Source organism: Ceratotherium simum, chromosome 37, assembly GCF_057802395.1.
Source record: "Ceratotherium simum simum isolate JZ-2026a chromosome 37, ASM5780239v1, whole genome shotgun sequence".
Lineage (NCBI taxonomy): Eukaryota > Metazoa > Chordata > Mammalia > Perissodactyla > Rhinocerotidae > Ceratotherium > Ceratotherium simum.
Genome location: NC_141936.1, coordinates 28,140,240 through 28,154,306, shown reverse-complemented (window position 1 = coordinate 28,154,306; position 14,067 = coordinate 28,140,240). Strand labels below are relative to the sequence as shown.

The 14,067-nt window shown below is 39.5% G+C and overlaps 1 protein-coding gene across 11 annotated transcripts in view; it reads right to left on the bottom strand.

Annotated features, from left to right (window-relative positions):
• KANSL1L (KAT8 regulatory NSL complex subunit 1 like) overlaps positions 1-13,681 on the bottom strand; it is a 125,851-nt gene extending 112,170 nt beyond the window's left edge. For 3 of the 11 annotated variants that reach the window (XM_087424884.1, XM_087424890.1, XM_087424891.1), the window contains exons 1-2: positions 13,544-13,681; positions 704-846 (exon numbers count right to left, since the gene is read on the bottom strand). The gene's annotated coding sequence lies outside the window, so the exon portion shown is untranslated. Of the gene's footprint in view, positions 1-703; positions 2,897-12,287; positions 13,204-13,543 lie in introns of those variants that run through there. The other 8 variants (XM_087424894.1, XM_087424893.1, XM_087424895.1 and 5 more) reach the window with 6 other exon arrangements.
• Positions 13,682-14,067: the final 386 nt, after the last annotated feature.

Below are 14,067 nucleotides of genomic sequence, written 5' to 3'. Positions count from 1 at the left end.
AATTCTTTTTTCAAGATTCAATCTGTCACTTGATCAACTCAATGACCTATTATCTTACAATCTATAAACATCTATAATAGTATTTTTTTTGTGTGTGTGAGGAAGATCGGCCCTGAGCTAACATCTGCCAATCCTCCTCTTTTTGCTGAGGAAGACTGGCCCTGGGCTAAATCCATGCCCATCTTCCTCCACTTTATATGGGACGCTGCCACAGCATGGCTCGACAAGCGGTGCATCAGTGCGCGCACGGGATCCAAACCGGTGAACCCCGGGCCGCTGCAGCAGAGCGCACGCACTTAACCTCTTGTGCCACCAGTCCAGCCCCTATAATAGTATTTAGATAACTACATTGCTCTCTAAGGGAAACTGCCTCAATCATAGTTCTCGCTGATGAGGTAGTCATATTTAAAATACTAGACTCTGTCCCCTCCCTACCCACTTTCTCCCTCTCAAAAATTTGAACAGGGTGCAAAGTGCAGAAGGGTGCAGCAAGGGCAGAAGGTGAAATGTCAGGAGGCAGTAGAGTTCATCTCAGGCCCTGGATAAACTAAGGATCACGGAAAACCAAAGATAAGAGGTAGAGGAAAGATACACAGATGAATAGTTAAGAACTAGAGTTGGTAGCAAAAGGAGAAGGAAAAGAACGGTAGAGATTGAGAGTGGTTAAGGCACATTTATGGAGGAGAACTAGAATAAAACATACACAAAAACTCTGGTGAGATCTCTAGGGCTTACTTGGTATGATAGGCAGCTTCTAAAATGATCTTAATAATTCCCATCTCCTGGTTTTCATGCCCTTGTGTAATCCTCTCCTCTTGAGTATAAACTGGATTTAGTGACTTGCGTCTAGCAAACAGAACGAAGCAGAGGTGATGAGCTGTCACTTCCGAGATTAGGTTACAAAGAGACTATAGCTTCCATCTTGTCACTCTATCTCACTCTCTCTCTCTCCCACTCAGGGATGCCAGCTGCCATGTTGCGAGCTGGAAAGACCTACATGGCAAAGTACTAATGTTTCCAGCCAACAGACAGCAATGACCAAAAGCCTGCCAAGAGCCACGTGAGTGATCTGAGAAGCAGATCCTTCCCCAGTCAAGCCTTCAGATGACTCCAGCCCCAGCCAATAACTTGACTGCTGCCTTGTGAGAAAGCTTGAGCCAGAGGCACTCAGCTAAGCCACGACTAGATTCCAGAGCCACAGAAACTATAAAATAAATGCTTTAAGCCATTAAATTTGAATGTAGTTTGTTACCTTGCAATAGATAACTAATACACCTGGATACGAAGACTTTTGGGTTCTAGTCTCTGGAAGGCCCAGCCATATCACAGTTCCTATTCTAGGATTTCCAAGAAGTTCCTCTGTATTCTATTTCCAAGTGTACCATTATAAAAAATCTTAGCCTGAAAGTCTCTCTACTCTGCAACCAAAGAAACTCATAAAACTAGATGTCTCCTGTAAATAAGAAAAGTTTTAATTATGTTCATATAGTTTTAGCATAAAACATAAGGGCATTAATTCCAATTTTTAACATTTTTTAAATATGTAATCACTGTGTACAACAATGTTTCCTGATTATTCTAAACTCTACTACTTCTGACAACCTCCATATTATGTAAATAACTACACTTATCACTAACACTCCTAAGATCTACAAAAGCTTAGATTGTTGACTATTTTGCTAACTACTATATTATCAACATTAAAAAGTATCTGACATATAGCAGATGCTCAATGAATATCTGGTGAATGAATAAGTGGTTGCCATTACACTTAGCATAAAATCATGGCCTAGAATCATGGTCTACATTATCAGGCCCCCGACTACTTTGCCTTCTACAACTGTCTCCATAGACTACTACACTCCAGAAACACAGGCCTGTGCCATTCTTGAAACACACCAAGCGAGTCCCTGCTTCAGGGACTTTGTGCCTGCAATCCTCTCAGCCTGGAACAATTTCCCACAAATGAGACTGCTGGCTCCCTCACTGCACTCACGTTTCTGCTCTACAGTCATCTCATCAGAGTCCTGCCTTGACCAATATATTTAAAATAGCTTTGGCCTCTCACTTCACGGCTCTCCACTCCCTTACACCGCTTCATTGTTCCTCATGGCACTAACCGCTACCTGACATTTTATTACATTCTAGGAGGAATAGAGTTTAAGGGAAGAACTCTATTTTGTTCAATGTTCTAATCCCAGCACTTAAAACAATGCCTGGTACACAATAATTGTCAGATATTTGTTGACTGAATTAATAAACAAGTGAGTCATGATCTTTAAAGGTGTTCCAGGATTTAGGTAGTAATAAGTAGTAACAACACCTAGTTCAATTATTATTTTTAAAATAATGTTATAAACACAGCAACATATAAAAAGAAGAGTATGTCACAACCAAGTGTGGCTTTTTCCATAAATGCAAGACTGGTTCAACATTAAAAAAATTAATTATTGAAATTCACTGTATCAAAAGACTAAAAAAGAAAAAATATGATCTCAACAGACGAAGAAAAAGCATTCAACAAAATCCAATAACCGTTCAGGATTACAATAAACAACTCAGCAAATTAGGAAAAGGAGGGAAATTGTTTAACCTGATGAAGAGCACATGCACAAAAGCCTAGAGACTGCTTCGTAATTAATGATGAAAGACTGAATGTGCCTGCCCTAAGACGGGGAACGAGGCAAGGTGTCCGTTCTTACCACTCCTATTCATCATCACACTGGAGGTCCGAGCCAGCAGAATAGAAGAAAAAAGAAAGAAAAAGGCATACAGATTGGAAAGTAAAAAGTAAAACTGTGTCTGTTCCCAGATGACACGACTTGCTACACAGAAAAATCCCAAGAAACTATAAAGAAGCTCCTAGATTTAATGAGTTTACTAAGGTAGCAGATATAAGATCAAGAAAGAAAAATCACTTTATATTTCTATACACTAGAAACTAAAAATTGGAAGTAGAAATTTTTTAAAGAGTATTAATTCCAATAACTCCCAAAACATGAAATACTTAGGTATAAATCTAACAAAATATGTGCAGGATCTATATGCTGGAACAAACACTCATGAAAAAAATCAAAGAAGACCTAAATAAATAGAATGATACACTGCGTTCATGGGTTAGATGTTAGATGTAACAACACTGTTAGAATATTAATTCTTCTTAAACTGATGTATAGATTCAACACAATCCCAATCAAAATCTTAGCAGGATTTTTTGTTGATATCAACAAGGTGATTCAAAAATTTATATGAAAAGGGAAAAGAACTAAAATAGCCATAACAAAAAAAAGAAGAAAGCTGAAGGACCCATACTACCTATCTACTCACAACAGTCACACTAAGTGTGGCATTGGCAAAAGAATGGACACACAGATCCATGGAAAGACTAGAGAGCTCCGAAACAGACTCACACAAGTACAGGCAATCGCTTTCTGACAAAGAGGTAACAGCAAGGCAGTGCAGAAAGACTCATTTTCCACAAGTGTTTCTGGAACCACAGGACATACGTATGCAAAAAACTGAGCCTTAACCCATACCTCATACCTTATATAAAAATGGTCACACCCATCAGAATGCATGATAGACCTAAATGTAAAACCTAAAAGCATAAAACTTCTAGAAAAAACAAGGGGAAAAAATCTTTGTGATATTGGGTTAGGCACAGATTTTTTAGATATGATACCAAAAACATGACGCATAAAAAATTGATAAATTGGACTTCCTCAACATTAGAATAAATATTAAATAAACTAAGTATTAAAGTATGCTTTAAACAACAATTTGGGAGCCTTTGACATATATGCAGAAGATATATGTTCAGGAGTTGGTGGAACTCAGATGTGCATACTCCTGAAAGTCATTGAATTTACAATTCAGGTTAACTCTGAATAATGGTTTTGACCATTATACAGTTTTAAATTGTAATTATTATTGATTATGTATTATTTCACTTTTATGCATAATGGACAACTAGTTAGAGGTAGAATGCATAAGGAAAGGAATACTGATTTGAGATCATAAAATAATGAATAATTCTGCGAATTTACTTCAAGATATCTCCAATAGTTCCATAAGCTGTGTTCCACATGATTACAATTATTTTATAGCACTTAAAGGTTCCTCCGGTATTTCAGAAGCCAATTTTAAAAACAAGACAGTTAGAATAACTAGCTACAAGTAAAGACATCTGGTTTTCATTTGGGTATAAAGAGTATCCATACCACAACATATTATTTAAAGTGCTTATGAATGGCAGCTAAAAACCTATTTCCACTTGTAAAAATAAAACAAAATAAAAATTTTCCAAAAATTATGGAAATAAACCAGTTGACTTTTTTTAAAGCAGAAAATGAAGAAATGGCCAACATTGAGTCATAAATGTAGGTTTGTCTATTTTTGGAAGAAGCTAGATTTTAACCTCCACTTATATATTCAATCTAAAACCAAACTTTCGATAATTCATATTTATTGAGCAACGTGTAATAGATACTATCCTAGATACTAGACGATGGCAGTGAATGTGAAAAATAAGGTTTCTACTCTCACAGAGCTTACATTCTAGCAAATGGTAGATATAGAATAAATACACAAATAAGAAAATATCAAGTAAATAAGGGTTCCACAGTGTTTTTATAAAAAGTAAATGAAGTAGAGTTATAGAGCATGACTACATTGGGTTAGGAGTCAATTTAGATTTGTAGATGAAAGAAGGCCTCTGTGCGGATGACGTCTGCTCTGAGACCTGAGGTGACAGTAACGAGCTACCCAAGATTTCAGGTAAGAGCCTTCCAGTAAAAAAAGACAACTAACAGAAAGCTTTAGGGCAGGAATAAATTTGGTTTGTTTATGGAACAAAAATGACAAATATATCTAGAACATAATGACCCAGAGTGAGAGTAACAGGATATAAGATCAGAGACATAAACAGGGTTCAAACCATAGACATTTTATATAAGTCAAAGGAAAGCCACTGAAGATATTTGGATGAGAGAGTAAGATGATCTGATTTACATTTTTAAAAAGTTACTCTGGCTGTTCTGTAGAGAAAGATATGTATTGGAGAAAAAATGGAAACAGCTTCCAAGGATAGAAGCAGGGAGACCAATTAGGAAGCTACGGAAGTAATCTAAACTAGAGATGGTACTGGTGGCTTGGACTAGTGAGGAAGTAGTGGAAATAGAAATAGTGAATCTAAGATACATTTCAAGGTTGAGATGACAAAACTTTCGACAGCCAGATTTTGCAGGGTTAAGGTCAAGAAGGCAATCAAGTGTGACTCCTAAGTTTTTTGCTTGAGCAACCGAGTGGTCAATGGCGCTATTTTCTGAAATGGGGCAGACTTGGAAAGACAGAAAGTTGACGGAGAAAAATAAAAAGTTCTGTTTATATGTTGAGTCTGAAGTGCCTATTGGCCATCCAAGTGGAGGCAGTGGGATAAACAAGCCTAGAGTCCAAGCAAGAAGCCATAGTTAGAGATACTATCTTGGGGAATCACTGGCATAAAAATGGTATTCAGAGCCAAAGGACTAGAAGAGTTTACTGAAGGAGAGGGTCTAGGCAAAGAAGAGAAAGGAGCCCAGGATCAAGCCCTGAGCGTCACTCACATTTATTTGGGCAAAGGAGGAGGAGCTACAAAAGAGAAAGAGTCCTAAAAGGAGACTTAAAAAGTCTAGTCAGTGAGGTAGAAGGAAATTCCAGAGAGTATGGAATTGAGATACCAAAGTGTTTAAAAATATACAAGGAAGACTTGGGCAGCTCTATCAAACGCCACAGTGAGGTTAAATAAAATGAGGATAAAGAAATGACAGATGATATATCATTTTCTAAGAAATCTGTTGAAAAGTCTTGCTTTTTCTTAGTTAAAAGTAAATTCAAGAAATACCCAACTCTAGTCCATTCTAGCCTTCCATGTTGGGGAAGGGCAATACCCAACCTCAGCCCCCTCCAGCCATCCTGTCCCACCTAAGAGAGGGAGAAACTGAGAAGCATTTGTGAAATTCACAGTCCAGGGGCACAGGCTCTCTAAAATACAGACCTAATCATCAGATTACAGAATGCTTCCCCTACCCCCGCATCTTACTAAAGGCCTACTTATGGAGTTCCTTTTACCCAGTACATCATGTCCCCCTCTTTCAACAAGAAATTACAAGGCATACTAAAAGGCACAAAACACAGTTTGAAAAGACAGAGCAAGCATCAGAACCTGACACAGATATGGCAGGAATGTTGGAAACCAAATTGTGGATTTAAAAGAACTTAAACAACAAATTATGATTAATTCACTAAGGGGTCTAATGGAAAAAGTAGACCACACGCAAGAACAGATGCATAACGTAAGCAAAGAGATAGAAATTCTAAGAAAAAACAAAAAAGGAATGTAGAGATCAAGAACACTGTAACCGAAATGAGAATGCCTTTGATGGGCTCATTAGTAGACCGGACACAGCTGAGAAAAGGATATATCAACAGAAACATCCAAAGGTGAAAAACAAAAAGAAAAAAGACTGAAAACAAATAGAACAGAATATTCAGGAACCGTGGGACAACTACAAAAGGTATTAACATACATGTAATGGGAATACCAGAAGGTAAAGAGAGAAAAAGGAGAAAAAATATTTGAAGCAATAATGACTGAGAATTTCTGCAAGTTAATATCAGACACTAGACCACAGATTCAGGAAGTTCAGAGAACACCAAACACAATAAATGCCAAAAGTAAATTAAATAGCTTATATCACTCAATAAATGAAGCACTGTATTAAAACTATATTACATGAAATTATAAACAATAATTAATGGTATACTTACAACAAATAATAGTTCACTTAAAAATTTTTACTAAAAATTATTTATCACATATTTTTCCCACTAGAATGAAAGCTACATGAAGGTGGGATTTGAATGTTTTCATTCACTGCTATATCCTAGGATATTGTTTGGCACATGGCAGGCCCTTAAGAAATATTTCTGCAATAAATACCATCCAAAATAATAAAATTATTTTAAACTTTCAAGGAAGGAGGATCATGAGATATTTTATTGTGAAAAGAGTCTTAAGGCTAGGAAATACTGGTATGGAACACTGCTGTCCAGTACAAATATGATGTGAGCTACACAGGTAATTTTCAATTTGCTACCAGACATATTTTAAAAAGTAAAAAGAAACATATGAAATAAATGTTAATTTCTTGAACCCATTATGTACAAAATATTATTACTTCAACCTGTAATCAATATAAAAACCTTAATGAAATATTTTACATTCTTTTGTATGTATGCTAAGTCTCCAAATCCAGTGTTTATTTTACATTTAGCACAAACTCAATTCAGACTAGCCACATTTCAAGTGCTCAATAGTCACATGTGGTTCAGGACTACTGTTCTGGACAGTAGAAAGTATAAAGTATATGGTCCCCCTAAGTAAATAGGAATGAACCATTAACTAAAATATTTCAGTCCCCAAAGTTCTTACCCAAACATATTGTTTAGTATTTTTAGGCACTTATAATATTTTAGGTTAAACAGAAAGAATATGGAAAATACAAATCCTCAAAGAGCTAAGAGGCATCTTGATCTTCTTACGAATATTCAGTTTCTAATTATTCTGGTTCCTAATTATTCAGTTTCTAATTATGCACATAATTGTGTGTAAAAAAAGTATTTGGATCTCAGTTAAATCTAAGAAATTTCTTTCCAGCTGCTAAAATACTGCACGCTACTCCAGGCACCACCATTCATCTTTGATGATTAGTTATTTCATATATACCCAAGACACTCAGGCCAAATAGGTCCCTTCTCTAAAACAGTCTAGTCTAATGATATAGAACTTCAAAGAACCTGGAAGGGATAAAACTGAAAAAAAACTAAACTCCTTTTGGCCACAACATACAGAAACTAAAATATTGAGCTAGTAAGATTTAAGAAGCAAAACGGCAAGTTAAGAAACCAACCATATCAGTACCCTTTCAAAGAAAACCACCAGATAGATTATTTTGATTATTTGTCAAGAGGCAACAGTTCTAGATTTTCCAAAAATCAATTCTATTTCCTGGGCATGAATTTCACTTTCACTAAAGTTTTTACAACAGAGTTTTCAACTTACACTCCAGTTTGACTACAAATAAATAAATGATAATAAATTCCTTAGCACATCCGCAGCCAAGAAATGTTTTGGGTGGCAAAAAAACGAAAACAAAAACCAACCCGTGGTAAAACTGTTACAGATAATGCACCAAATAAATAACCCTACAGAGAACAGTTCAGATCTCAATATATATCCATTTTTCTTAGAAGTCTCACAAAAATACCAACAAGAGAGAATTTCAGTAAGACAAGCCAAAATTTATGCCTTTAAATAATAAACATTTAAAAACCACAAAAAATCAAAACTTTTTTCCTTCTTTTTGGTTATATCAAATTTCATTATAATAAAATCAAATTAATTCAGAAAAAAAAAGGGGGGGATTGTAAGGTTAAGTCTACACTATAAATTCTAATTTTTGGTCTACAATTTAATCCAAAGAGCATTCATTGTGAATTATGGAAGAAATTTCTTGTTCTGATATTACTACAAATAAAAAGTCGTGCCGTGTTGTCTCCAAAATGTTTCCATTAGTGACTTAATCTTTATTTTAAGATTTATAAACCATACATATTTGTGAATTTGGCATTAATTAAATGCAGTCTGATCCCCTGGACATCATGAGACATAGTAACTACCATTACATCATCCCTCAAAAGCTGCATGTACATAGTGAGATAATTATGATGACAATAATTAGAGTTGATCGCAATACCTACTAATCAGGTCTTTACAAATTAATACATAGGTCACATATAACAAATAATTTTTGGCATACATTCTAAAGAAAATAAAAAATTTGCTAATCTAGTCCATTTCAGAGTTGAAACTGATAATCTAGACAATCTACATAAGAAGAACCACCCTTCCTCCTGAGAATGAACACTAAAAACTAAAGACCAAATCTGATTTTCCATGCCCTAAAATACTGCTCCCGATTTTGACTATGATTTATATTCTAGCATGAATATGTACAGTCCATGAAAAATATCCTATCTAAATCTACCCCTAAACATTAAGTTTACTTTTTCAACTGGAACCTGGATAATCCCAATTCTCTTAAATGCAGTAACACAAACTAAGAATAAAAGTATCATAAAGAATGCATATTCATCCTTAAGTTAAAAGAAAATGAAAAGACTACCAACAGCAATTTTGAGAGAGGGGAGAACCCTAAAGTAGGGACAAACATTAAATTATTTCCACACTTACAACTTAAATGTGTTTCAGATAGCTGATCCATTATAAGAAGTCAGAGAAAGAGTAGGAAAAAAGACAAATTCTTTTAGCAAACTATGAGAAGCTCTTTCAAACATTGCTGAAACATAAGGGGACTCAAAATTTCTAATTTGTAACTCAAAGGAAAAATCCAATTAAAACAATAAAAGTAATGAGAAAGAGTTTACTTTGATATAATTTTATTCCTCAAAAATATAGGAATTAGTAGAAAGTATGAACACAAATACAGTGTCGTGTTTTCAGGATTTCTTAATGCCACATATGGGTGTTCTCAATTTACAGCAGAAAACACTGCAGTAATTGGCATGACCAGAGTACAGTTAGCTCAGTACTTTGTATTGAATAATGTTTATAGCACGAACTTCTTCTACTTTGAAAACTATGCCTAAAAAGGAATTCTCTTTGAAGACTAAAGGAATTTAATTAAAGATAAAACCACTTGGGTGGCCACATAACACATCAAACAGATCATACTTCAAGGAGAATTACTGCTATTCAGTTATAAAGTGCATGACTCATAGGAATATAAATGAAGAGTCATTTTTTTTCTGTGTACATCAACTTGGATCCAGAAATTTACATTTAGAAGTGCACTATCACATTTGCTCAGTCTATACATTTTGGCTCCAATTTAACTTCATGTGGTTAAACACTGATTAATGACCTACCACCAATAAAATTTTTAAAAATTACTCTAAAAAACATGTTTGAGAATTCTTGATCTTATAGGACTGGAAACAAACAATAAATAAAAAGTTCATTAAAAATATTAACAAAGACTCAATATTATAAATGAATTTTCTCTCAATTCTGTCACACTCAGAGAATTATCACATCCATATAAAAATAAAAAGTGTTTCTAAAACCTAAAAATATTATCAAGTATTAAAAACTTTCATTGTGAATTGTCTTCAGATTTCCATTATAGACTATCTACACGCAAGTACAATATTACCATTTTTACTAACATTTTCTGGTTGTTTATTTATCCCACATGGAATAAGGAGCATAGTTCAGTGAAGTCTCTTTTCAGGGCAACATTTAAAAGGAAAAAAAAGAAATCTTTTGGAAATGATACCCCTTCCCTGCCTTTCCAAGTGGAAAATACTGAAAGCAATGTAAGAGTGCACTGTTGACTCAGGATGGTCATTATACAATATTCCATTATAGTCCTGTAATGCAGTAAAGACTTTAAGGACAGAGGAATAAGAGACGACAGGCTTTCAAGTCAGTAAACTGGTTGCTAATTCCCTATTAGCTGTCACGTCTGTTGCAGACAGCTCCATACCTTGCTGTTTACAACTTGACGAACCCAAGTGGTAAACAATCCTAAATACAATTCTCAACCCTTCTCCCTCCTTCAACTACTATCTAATACCGTATACACACATGTAAAAGGACATGGAAAGATAAATAATTGAATAAATGAAAATTACGAAAATAAAAATTACATACGACATATAAGGCTTACGTGGGAGGTTACAGGCAGTAAGAGGTAGCCTATCAAGCACAATCTGAAAAATGAAACAAGGAAATTTTACACAGTAGGCTTTTTTTTTTTGACACAGAAAAGGCTGCAAGTGAAACTAGAATGAACAAAGTGAAAACCGTAAGTGAATTCCACTCAAGATGGATGAATGAATAAAGAAATAAAATAGCCTAAGTTATCATACTAAACGGCATCAAAACTGGACGGAGCTCTCGGATAATGCAGCAGGTGGACAAGGGGAAGTCACTGGACCTTTTAGTACAGAACTGTGACGAAATCGGTGAGGCCCCACCTGAATGTAGAAGTACTCAAAGTAATGAATCAAACAGTAACAGCTTATTGCCAACCATGTACTCCTAAATTCAGACGAAAAAGCAAGATGTAATTTCCCAACCTTCCAGAGGTCAAAAACATAAATCGTGGCCAACTGGAAAGTATTTATTGAGCACCCACTATGTGATTTGCAGCATGTCACCTATTAAATGTATTCCCCTCCTTCAAGCAGCTTACAATGAGTTAGAAAAATAAAATAGATATATCACAGACATAATCGAAAAAAAATTTTAATGCAAATTAAAGCAAGGTTTTTTCATTTTAATGCCAATACCAGATGATGAACAAAGATGTAATATGAGGTTTGCTCATCTCATGTTACGAGGGCCTTAAAAAACACATACACAAACAAACCCCAGAGTCTGACCTAGTAATTTCTCTTTTACAAATCCAACAGAAAAAAATTTTCAAAGATTTATGTAAAAAGCTATCCTCTGTAGTGAAATTTATACTAGCAAAACATTAGAAACATCCCAAACATCTGCCAATAAGAAAAAATTTTAAATATGATAGTTACATGATGTAATGTTAAGCAACCCCAAATAATTTTTTCAAAGATTATTTAATGACATGGGAATGTTCATAAGGTAAAGTTAAGTGAAAATTCCACATGATCCCAGTTTCAGGAAAAACACACAAATATTCATAGGAAAATAGAAATATAAATTATTTGGATTTTTCTTATTTACACCTGCCTTTATTTTCCAAATTATTTTATAACAAATAAGGATATTTAACAAGATAAGCAACTGTTACTTGAAAAAGCACATATGACACACACACACACACACAAAGTAAATGTAAAAAAATCAGTAGACAGATAGAATTGGCCTCGATAAAGAAAAGTTTCCTGTAAAGAATTATTGCAGAAGGGCTGGGGAAGAGAAGAGAAGCAAGGATAATCCATCTAGATTAAATCTATAAGGAAATGGTGGCGACCTTGATGCTGACCTGAATAAGTAGCTGGCAACTAAGAATCAAAGATAATAGTTACAACAGATTTTGAAGATACTCAAATATATCCTATTTCATGATTCATTGTTTATAGTCTCCCAGTAGGATGGCTTAAAAAAAAAAAACTGACTTATAAAACCGTACTACCTGGCCCTTTCTGCACCTGCAGTGTTGGTCAAGATCATAAATCACCTTTGCTAACACAGGGCACTTGATCGTCGCCACCATCTCCGAGGGCGGGGACAACATCCTGACACTGTTTGCAGGAGCAGGCAGGGACTGCGCCGGGGGAGTGTGACTCGCCGAGGGCGCCGCTGGGGAGACCCGCAGAGGCAGAGCCCGCCGGCTGCGCGGCCTCTGTCCCCGCAGTCCGCACTCCAGCACGCCGGCTTTTCCGCCAGGATCCCACTGTCTTTAGAGCCACTTCTTCCTAGTCGCAAACGCGGCCGGTTTTGCCGGCCGGACTGGTCAGGAGCTCGCTGAGGTCTGCTGGTAACCAACCTGCCCTAGCCCGTATTCAAAAACATCCCAAATGACCCAAACTCGGCACCAAAGTTAAGCCAAGTGGATAAGGAAAGACGCAGGGAGCTAGCCTCCCAAATCGCGCCAGATGACTCAAGTTTGGGGAATCAAAGAAGAATGTGCCTCCCACAGTTAGAGAGAAAAAAAAACACCCCCACCGCCGGGGGAGCGGGGGGAGGGCCACGCCGGGGCGGGCGGCGGCACCAGCCACCCCTCTCCCTCTCTCCCGAGGCCAGGACGGCGGGGCCCGCCAGCCTCCTCCTCCCCAGGGTTTCGCTAATGACCAGAACGTTGCTGGAATTTCTTGCTACCTAACGCCACACATCCGCAAACGTTCCGGCAACATCGGCCCCTTCAGCGCACTGCGAAGCGACACCAGCTTGGAGACGCCGTTCCTCAGAGATTCTCTAGACTCCCCGCCATCCCATCCAACTCTAAAGGCCAAGTCAACGTGTGCTCGGGAAGAACTATGAACGAAGTCAGACTAGGGTCACATCTAACACGGGCGGGGCTCCCGCACACACCGGTCCCCGCCACCCAGCGGGAGCACCGGCGAAGGACGGGCGCGGAGACCACGTGTCCCGCCTTCTGCGCACGCGCCAGCCAAAACAAAAGGGAGGCCTGCCAAGCCCCGCCCCCCACGTGACCGCGCCCGGCCCGCCCCCCCCTGCCTCCGCTCCCTCCGCTCCCCTCCGCTCTGCCCAGGCTGTTAGCTTCGGCCGTTTAAATTTGGCCGCCGGCCGACCCTTGCCCTACGGCGCGAGCCTGTGCCGGGACCCCGAGTCCAGCAGCTCCGAGGACCCGGGGACGAAGGGGCTGCCGGCCCGCCGCCCGGCCCGCGAGTTCCCCCGCCGAGCCTCTCTGCTCTCCCGGCCCCGGCGAGGAGACCCACCCCCTAGCCCGCCGCCGAGCCGCCGGCCACTCGCCTGCTGGGGCGCCCTGGCTCCCGCCGCGCCCTCGGTCCGGCCGTGGTGGGCGCTGCCGAGGCGGTGTCTAGCTGCCCGCCCGCCTCCCGCCCGGGCGCCGCCGCCGCCTCTCCAAGCGCGCCCCGCTCCCGCCTGCCGCCGCGGTTTAACAGTCCGCCCGGCCGCAGCTCCGGCGGCTCGGGACGGAACCCCGCGGGGGGGGCGGGGCCGGGGCGGGGCCGGCGCCGGCCAATGGCGGCGGGCGACGGCCGCGCCATGCAAATGAGGCGGGCGGTGGGGAAACCCCGGGGGCGGGGCTGGAGGGCGGGCGGGGCGGGGCCTGGAGGGGCGGGCGGGGCGGGGCCTGGAGGGGCGGGCGGCCGGGGCGGCCGGGGCGGGGCCTGGAGGGGCGGCCGGGGCGGGGCCTGGAGGGGCGGCCGGGGCGGCCGGGGCGGCCGGGGCGGGGCCTGGAGGGGCGGCCCGGGCGGCCGGGGCGGGGCCTGGAGGGGCGGCCCGGGGGCTCTGGAAGCGCCGGCGCGTGGCTC